Source organism: Chenopodium quinoa, unplaced genomic scaffold (assembly GCF_001683475.1).
Source record: "Chenopodium quinoa cultivar QQ74 unplaced genomic scaffold, ASM168347v1, whole genome shotgun sequence".
NCBI lineage: Eukaryota > Viridiplantae > Streptophyta > Magnoliopsida > Caryophyllales > Amaranthaceae > Chenopodium > Chenopodium quinoa.
In genome coordinates this window covers 401,387-411,749 of record NW_018743548.1, presented here as the reverse complement: position 1 = coordinate 411,749, position 10,363 = coordinate 401,387, and the positions used below count along the sequence as shown (strand labels likewise).

Genomic DNA, 10,363 nt, shown 5'->3' with positions numbered 1-10,363 from the left:
AGTCAAGGCATTCGGAAGAGTCTGAGTGAGTTGTACTGGGAGGCGGTGGGTGGGCGCAATAAGAAGGGTCGTGTGTAGGGACTTGGCCAAAGTGCAGAGCTATACTATGGCAACTGGATAGGTCGAGTTTCCAGTTCTTCATAGAAATACACGCCTTCCAAGATCAGATGGAAGCTGGGGTGCAATTCAAGCTCTACAAACTCAAATGGAAGTCGAGATGCAAAGCCAAATTGAAGCCAAAATGGCTAAAATGGAGAGGAGATACAAGGAGAGTATGGATGAGATGATGAGTCGTTTCACCAACAATGACACATGTTCCCCCATTCGTCCTCAACATCGAGGCCCTAGGGACGACCCGGGTAATAGCGAAGCAGGCCAGGGTACCCCAGCGACTGTTTAACATAGCTTTACTCTAGCATAACTTTTGTTTAGTATGGACATTTAATTAGTTCGGATTATCTTTTGTACTAGTACATAATATATATATATATATATATATATATATATATATATATATATATATATATACACTAAAATATAATTTCGTAGGTCGATAATGGATTTCTATTAAACATAAAATAGTTGCAGGTGTTCAGGTTTTAAATGATTTTATTCAAACAAAAATCGAAATATGAAATTGCGGTTCTGAAAAAAATACGCCGGATTTTTACATTTTACCAACGGAAAAATTCCGTCAAAATTGCACACTCTTCCGACGGAAATTTAACCCGTTGCAATTAACCAACGGAAAGGGTACGTCCCTCGCAATTTTACGACGGAAAAAACATCCGTCGGAATTTACACTATTTCCGACGGAAAATTCTGTCGGAAAACATATTACACGCGACGGAAAAGTCCGTCGGAAAGGTTTGGTTCCGACGAGATGAATTCCGTCGAAAAGGTTTAATTCTGACGAAATTCAATCCGTCGGAAATTGGCGATGGATTTCTAGTTTGGGTCAAACCTGATTTCGACATAAAAATATCCGTCAGAAAATCCGTCGGATTTCTATGTTCCGACGGAATTTTCATTAGAAAATGCCAACTTTCCTATAAAAGGTTTTCCGACGAAGGCTTCCGACGGAAATTCCGTCAAATCGTAGAATTCCGACGGATTTTTTCCGTCGAAAAATAGTTGTTTTCTTATAGTGTTTCATGCATAACTTCTCATCTCTGCTCCCCATCCTCTCTTCCTTTCTAATGGTTGTTTTTTATCGGAAAATTGAAGGCCGATTCTCAGAGTGTTAGATAATCTCAAACTCCTTGAATTGGAGTGTTTACCATTGATTCATATAAGGTTACAATGATGATTCCTAATCTCGTTAGGGAATCTCAAAAGATATTTACAAAATATTCACAAAACTATATCATTCTATACAGAATAATATCTAGAATATTTATCCAATATTCTATCACACCCCCGCAGTTATAGCAGGAGGAGGACGTATACAGAAACCGGATCTGAATTCCAAAAATAGTTGTTGAGGTAGGTCTTTCGTGAAAATGTCTACAAACTGATAACGTGATAGAACGTGTAAGACTCGTACATTCCTCAACGCCACCTTTTCTCGGACGAAATGAATATCCGTTTCGACGTGCTTGGTGCATTGGTGATGTACGAGATTATGAGATAAATAAATTGCATGACATTATCACAATAAACAATAGTACCAAATATTCACAAAATCATATCCTTCTATACATAATAATATCTAAAATATTTATCATATATTCTATCACTGAGATAACAATCCGACAACCATGGATTCATTTTTCTTTATCAATGGCGAAAACCTCAGCTTCAAAACAATTAAACAACACTAGGTGAAAAATACAAATGGCCACCAATTCAAATCACCCATTTTGCACCGATTTGGAACCAGTCCTTATTTGAAGGATGCCAAAACCAAAAGATATCGAACCGATTCTTGCTATGAACTGGTGCGAAAAATGGCCCAAAAAAATAAAAATAAAAACTTTTAGCACCGGTTCTTACTGTGAACCGGTGCGAAAAATGGCCCAAAAAATTAAAAAAAAACTTTTAGCACCGGTTCTAGTTCAAAACCGGTGCCCAAAATACCCCAAAAGAGATAAAAAATTTTTTTTTTTTCTTTTACATTTTTTTCACTTAAATTGATATTGAAACACTAACATATATATATATAAAGTTACATATTTTCATTAAAAAAGACTGTAATACTACAATTTTCGTCCAAAAAAATAAAATATAAAACAAAATAAAATACAAGGTTACACAAGTATGTTCAAAAGTGAGGGCCCTCGACCTGGATATATCATACATAGCAAACATGAACAAAAAATAACAATTAGAATGACAGAACAACTCACAATTTTATCAAAAGAAAACAAAACAGTAGATTTGCTGAAGAAAAACATTTCTGTGTACTTACAATTATTGCAGGGGGAAGGCACACAAATAGAGCAATTATGGAAATGTAGGCATAGAGATTAGTACACCCTTTTTCAGTTGGTACACCCTTAATTATAATTCATGCGAAAACATAATTTGGGAGCGCAGTGTGCATAATTAATCTTGATCCCAAGTGCATGATATAAATTCAAAAGGAAGATTGCTCGCAATAACCTACATTGTCCTACATAATTGACCAAAATAATAATAACCTGCACTGTACTATAAATAGATTTATCACTGTCCCGGGAGGATTTTGCAGGTGTGGTATTCTTGTTCTTACTCCCATTATAGCCATTTCTAGATTAGACCTTTACCATCCCTCGACCATATTTCCATCACTTCCAACTAGGAAAACTTGTCTTTTCTATATGATCGAAGGGGAAGTTTGGTTCACCCACATCAAAAAATAAGTACGGGATTAGAATCAACAAGCTCATACTTGTATAATAGCCAAAAAAAAAAGGCATTTCAAAACCCATGCCATAAAGCCCCTCAAAACCTATAACCTAAAAAATCAAAGAGGATAGGTGGATTAGAGAAAAAGCAGCCATCTTTGGAATCAGGGTTAAAATAGTTCAAATTATATTTGACTAATTCATCCTCACACTTGGACCATCACTACCAATTTCCATTGTTGTAGTCGGCAGCCGGCACCACCATACCCATCATTATCACCCCCTATATTAAATTGGAATACATATTCCACCATCTGGAGTCATTTAACTCACCTAATACAATTACCAACACAGAGATTTCTTGGAATTGCAGGCTATGGGATTTAATTTTCATCCAACATCTAGAAGCAGGTATAGGTCATTGCCATCATTCCATTAATTACCTAAAACTGTACCTGCTACTAGTCATTGAACTAAGCAGGGGTTAGAGGAGGACACTAGATCAAGGTAATTCCAAACTCCAGCGGTCCAGCATATCGCTATTACTAGACTATATCCAAAACAAAACAATACTAAACATAACTCCATTTTTTCAAGAATAATATATTCTTAAGTCTCTCAGTAGTTAGAATAGATCCAAAAGACAACAATTTGGCATAGCATCTATGTTTCTTTTCAATTTCCCCCTTTTTAGCCAGGGGGTGGGGGGAGGGAGGAGTTTTGAGGTATACGTTAAAGTATAAGAGAAGTGAAAGGTCCGAAGAAAGTGGTAACAGAGCATACATGCATTTCAATGCAAGTAAACATCTGGCATAAATCAGTTTGGCATTCTGCATTTTACCTTGATGGTGACTTCGGAGGAAGGAACCTGTCGATATTACCATCAGATGGCTGGACATTTCTTGCTCGACACACCACAAGACCAAACTGAGAATAGCCAATAGTAGATGGCTGAAACCATCCCAGATCAACTCTCAAGCCATGGATGCCAATGACAGGGTTACCTAGGGTTTCAAGCCAGTTGACAATAGGTCCAAAGGTTGACTTCAGTTGTCCACGACGAACAAGACGCAATTGAGCATTGATACCAGCAACAAATCGATACCAAACTGTGGGTGGCATAGACTGCAACAGAGCGACAAAGAGCATATAGTACTCATTCAAAAGTTCACATTCTCACAAGTCTACACTGAATTCAAGCAAAAATAATATTTACCTGATTTATAAGGCTAGTCAAAACATTATCATTGTGAAGAGAGAATGGAGCCATATAGCTTCCATCGCCTCCAAATATCAATGTCAAAGGTAAACGCTGGTTTAGACAAGGAGGAAGGTCCGATCGTTTTTCATCTCCACCCAGGTAGAAGTCCAGGTATGCAAGCATCAAGTCTGAAGTAGCAGATAACTGGAACAGTAAACCAAGTCAAATCAGGCCAGATAACCTTAATCAAACTACTGATAAGTGAGTTGGTCTAGTCAGATAGCTGTATTATTATAAAAAGTCTTCCCAAGTGAGCACATTATTATAACACTTGTCATTAATAAAAAAAAATGAAACATCTACACGATTCATTCATAAATACATCTTAAAAATCTGGGGGAAAAACATTTAATTGTTTGTCAATTTCTGAATACTTTCATTTTTCCATCTCCAAATAAAAGATACCCAAATCGCCAAGCATACATGGAGGACAAACCCAAGCAGAGTCAAAAATTGCTATGGAAAATTGAAAGGAGGTTAAAAAAAAAAAAACCTTCAGCCCTTCATAAAGAGCACGAGAGTGACAGGAACGTAAACAGGAGTGATCATACTCTGAACGGACAAATTTATGTAGTCGCTGTAGCTTCTTTTTTCAACACCACTGCAGCCATGACCATGCCAGTGGATATGCTAGAACAGAGAGAATGCTGTGCACCGATCCTTCCCACCACTGATAAGAAGCAACTCCATTTATCTCATCAACAAAGCGGATAAATGCATCCTCATACCTGCAATTTGGATATTTCTCACAGATTAAAACAAAGTTGCAGCTTATGCATTCATGCTGATACACAAGCAGGGCATTTTTAGTCAGGCTCAATTCATCTTTTTTTGCCAATAAACATTTACAAAAGTATAGCATACCCACTTATCATCTTGCTATCTCTTCTAAACCCAACCAAAAATTTTGCATGCCAAGATAAGAACCAAAATCTTTAAGTCAAGAGAGCTCACTACTATTTAGTAACTTTACCCTTCCTGTGTTTAACAGAATGAAGATGATAGCCAAGAAGAGATACCTACCAATTACAACTGGAGCCAGAGAGTAATGGGGATAGACTGTCCGAGAACGAATTGAGAAGCAGCAGCATTGAAAAAGGGCTCCAGAGCTGCATGATAGCAAAGAGAATCACATATTAAGAATTAAAGACTATAAATACAAATGTAGTCAGTCAGGTGTCCACCCTAAAGATCGGCTGATCACAACAAAAAATATAGATCCAAACCGGTTGCACAGAAGTTTTTAAGACAATTATAAGGATGGTAGCATATTGCTTGCATAATGGAAATTAGAGTTAAAGTGTCACCTTTAATAGTGTGGGTGAAAGAAACCGCAACAGCAGCAAAAGAGACATTGCTGGTAACATGGCCTATAGCATGACATACTGCGACTGGAATGAGCAACTTCAGAAGGTTTGAGTCGATAGGCTACAAATATATGCAAAAATTCTCATGTTGTTAGAATGGTGAATATCTATCTGAAAGTTTCATGGTCAATATTAAGCAGAAATTCGCATGATTACTACATGCACCTTATGATGATCTAACTCTTATGCAAAATACTTCTTTTGCTAGTAACCTTAAACCAATTGAGACTAAAACACTGTGAATTGTAGCTCTTACTGATGAACAGTAAGCTAAGCCATCTCCTATACTGCACAAATCCCGTAGTAGAGATGCTAGCTTATCATCAGGAATTCAGGGATAATTGAGTTGATGAGTAATGTGAGTTAAGGAGTGTTAGAGATCTTACACAACTTATACTTTAAATTCTTGTATTATGATGCCGTGATATCTTTAAAATATATATTATATCGAACATCCAGGTGGTTTATACCTTATAGCAGTGTATAAACACCGAAGTTTCCAGCAGACAGATATTCAGTAAATGTTCCACAATCACAGGGTTGAAATTGTGTTGATTTTCTAAAAAACAGTTTGGTGTTTCCCCCCAGAATCCATGGTAGCGATAGCCATGTTGAAATTAAATACAAGGGGATAGTAAGCTGGAACGTACACGAAATATCTAGACAACTTAACAGGAACACCGTGAACCACTTGATCACGCTTCTTTCATGGTTTCTTATAGAGAATAGTCTGATGGTTGTCATAATATGTTTTATTGTAGCAGGCTGTAATACTCCCGGATATATCAAAATCACTTTTAGCAGCAGCATCATATTCATCACTATCATAATAATATGGTGTTTCTTCATCATCAACTTTTTTAATGAATATTACTCTGACACCAGCAATCATAGCACACGGCATAACAATGTAACGTACACACCAGCATATTATATCGAATATCCAGGTGGTTTATACACAGCTAACTTATACTTGAAAAAGCATCTGCATTGGAGTATTTTAATTTCATACACAAATTCATTGAATTTCACCAACAATTTTTCTTAATTTTTGATTCAAATGACAGTAAGCAATCATTAACAATCCATAAGATGACAGGAAGCAATCATCGCAATCAAAAGCACAGTAAACTATTCACATGCAAATCAAATCAAAATTCAACAGAACCCCATTTGATTCAATCAAAATTCGAAAAATCACAGATTTTTAGGGTTATTTGATTAAATTATCAAATTAGGGTCGAAAATTCAGAGGGAAATTTGATTCAAACATCAAAATAGTTGAGATTTCGAACCCTAAACTTACCGCATTGACAATTAAAATGAATCAGATAAAACATAAACCCTAGATTATGAAATGGATATGATGACTATGAAAAGAAACAACAAGTTACCTCAGAAGCTGCCTCTTCAATGGGGGATACACGGATTAGAAGGCGCCGTCCGCTTGAAGCAACAGCCAAACCCACTAAATCCACCAAAGACGCAATTGCGCCACCATGAAGAGTATTCGTAGTATTCTACAATACCATCCCCAAAACAATTTCGGAGATTCAGAGTCAAATTAGAAACCCTAATTACAAAACCCAGCAAAAATTATCATAAAAATTGAAGAAAGAGAAACGAACCAGGAGACGTTGAGGAACATTGAAGGAGCAGAGAATACGACCATGTTCGATTTGATCAATGCGAAGCCCCTTCAATGGAGAATTTCGAGTACGCTTCAATGGAGGAGAGAGAGAGGCAGATGAGAGAGGAGGAAAGATCGAGAAAATGAAAGAGAAAGAAAGAACATTGACCGGAATTTTTTTTATTTCACAATAGATTTGCACCGGTTTGAAGAGAACCGGTGCGATTAACTCATTTTTCGCATCGGTTTGATTAAAACCGGTGCGAAACTCTTTCCCTCAATTCGGCTTATTTTTTTCCTTACTAGAGCAAACACCATAATGCCCAACACCACCAATGCCACAACAAACCCCAACACCACCATTTTCATTTTAAAGATCATCCAATTTCTAAAATATTTTTGTACTTCTATAATTGCCCAAAATATATAAATAAAAAATACATAAAAATACCGAACAACCCATAATATAAGTACCGTTAAAACTCAACTAAGCTATAACCAAGTTATGTTAATTAACCAAAAAGCAATTAAACTATACAGTAATCCAAAACAACAAAAGACCCTAAAAACATGTACCATATACGACTTATTTAACAAGTTAAAATTGAGTGAAGTTGAGATTGGATAAAGTAAACAACCTCTAAAGTAAACAACTCTCAAAGTTGGGATTATTTCAGAGTAATTCATAATTGGGATTAATAAAAGAAAATAGAGCAAAGTTGAGATTATTAACGTCAACTTTTCCTATTGACTATTTAGAACTAGTAATCAAAGTTTAGTACAAACGTAATTATAACCAAAATCATAATACCATCCAGACACTTTTTAATACTTCGTATCAATTAAAACCCAAATTAATAAATTATACATATATAATTTGTCACAGTGGTAATGAGATATGCCTTGTCCACTTGGTCACCTTGTCCGCACTACACCAAACAAATACTGTACCTTACTAATCTCGTACTTCGTAATAGTTATCACGTGTACTTTGTATGATCGTTAAAAGGAGCAAATGGCAAGATTATTAGATTAGTTCATAAATTAGGTTAAGTTTAGGGCTACTTCATATTTAAATTCAACTTTAAAACTAATTTACGGATTAAACTTTAATAAGACTACTAGATTAGTCTCGTGTAATGCAAACAATTTTTTTTTTTACTTATTTGTGTGTAATAAATCTAATCTAGGTAAAACATAATAAATTGTGAGTCTTCTCATTAGATAAATTGAAATAAAAAAAAACAAAGACATAATGAGAAGACTAGGTTTGATATTGTAAATATATAGTAGAAGCGAAAATTAGTGTATTTTATACCTATCTATCAAGTGAAACTATAATAGGAATCTTTACTATATATTAAAAGGCGTTCCTTTTAAAAGAGCGGTGTCACGTGACATCTTCAAACTATTTGCACAATGCCACATCACTATCCAAAGGAATATGCGGCACGTAAGTTTGCCACTTCATTTAACAAAATAAATTATGCTTTGAGCGAGAATCGAACCTATAACCTCCAAAATAAGGTCATACATTTACCATCTCAACCAACTTTGATTAATGTCTTAAATTTCACATAATTAACATAATATATTCCTTTAATATATTAAGTAAATTAGAGGTTATATTTTTTATTTATTTTTCACAAGATTAGAAAATAAATACATTTGAGGTAAAAAAAATAAGAATGAAAAATACTCGAGACAGTGCCGAACAACACACTAACTATACAAACAGCCGAACATAATTATCAAATTAAAGAAGTACAACTAGCAACTCATGGCATCGCCCCGGCCAAAAACTAGTTGAATACTAGCATAGTAGTGCCTAGACCTGGCAAATGGGTCATTCAGGTCGGGTCTGGGTCGGGTCACTTTCGGGTCAGCTAACATTTGGGTCGGGTATGGGTCGGGTCGGGTCGATTCGAGTTTCGGGTCAGGTATCGTGTCAAGTTTGGGTCGGGTCAATTTCAGGTCAAGTATGTTCGGGTCATATTCGGGTCAGGTCAAAATCTGGTCGGGTCATGTTCGGGTTGTTTCATTTGTGAATCAAGCTCAAATGAATAATTTTTTACGGAGTATATATTTTGTTATTGTTATAATAAAAACTATCAATTAAGTTTATGAGCTTAGCTACGGTTGAAGATGAACAATTTGAGTTACTTTTGGTACAAGACATTTTAAGTTCAATTATAAGGTAATTTTAGTTTGGGACATTTCGGGTATCGGGTTTGTTCGGGTCAATTTGGGTATCGGGTCTGTTCGGGTCAAACACTTCGGGTCGGGTCATTTTGGGTGTCGGGTCAGGATCGGTTCACTTCCATTTTCGGGTCGGGTATGGGTCGGGTCGAGTCAGTTTCGAGTTTCGGGTCAATGTTTTTGGTCAATTTCGGGTCATTCGGGTTGGGTCATCGGGTCTGGGTCAGAATTGTCAGGTCTAGTAGTGCCCGTGCAATGCACGGTTTATAAATTAAATTACTAATCCCGTAGGAAAAAAACAAATATAATTCAATTAGTAATAAATGCCTCATTTACTAATGGTCAGTACAAAAATAAAGGAACGTAATTTGAATAGTATTTTAAGTTATTTGTATTTTTTTATAAATTCATTTTATTAATTAAAAAATAAATGAATATTGCTCAACATAACTATGTAAGAGAAGCTGACTCATTCATTTCCTATCTCTCGTAGAGAAAAAAACCTAAAATTTTCTTATCATACCTTCCGCTTCAGTAACTACAATCTAATACGAATACATGTTTTACCTGTCGTATTCACAAAAATCTTTTATTATTATTATTATTATTATAATAAATTTAGCATAAATATTCCTTGGAAAATATTTTTTAACTTTTAGATGTATATTTTTTTTATCTAAGTTAATTTAATTTTACGTTAGGTTTGTATAGTAAAAATCTGGAAACTCTATATTTATTTAATATTACATTTGATATCTAAAATTACATAGAATGCAAAATATTAATTACAGAAACAAAAAGTATATGAATATATGATATGATTTGGTTAATATTTTGTGTATAACTTATAGTAGGTAATTAATGTCATTGGCTAAAAAAAGGAAAGAAAAAAAAAAGGAAAAACAGGAAAGGGGATTTTGGAGGGGAAAACAACACCAGGAAATGACACGTGTCATTCCTAGTGTCTGTTTTATAATAATAATAATAATAATAATAATTGTATTATATATATATATATATTGATTGATTGATATTGATTATATTGTGATTTTATTTTATAGGGCGATTGATTTATGAA

General features: G+C 35.0%; 1 long non-coding RNA gene across 1 annotated transcript; it reads right to left on the bottom strand.

The window, feature by feature from the left end:
- Positions 1-2,270: 2,270 nt before the first annotated feature.
- On the bottom strand, positions 2,271-7,209 carry LOC110740248. The gene is made up of 8 exons (XR_002514997.1): positions 7,085-7,209; positions 6,851-6,976; positions 5,397-5,517; positions 5,113-5,198; positions 4,583-4,817; positions 4,045-4,233; positions 2,411-3,953; positions 2,271-2,284 (listed from the first exon to the last, which is right to left on the bottom strand). It is a non-coding gene; the product is annotated as an uncharacterized LOC110740248 (long non-coding RNA).
- Between the last annotated feature and the right edge of the window lie 3,154 nt (positions 7,210-10,363).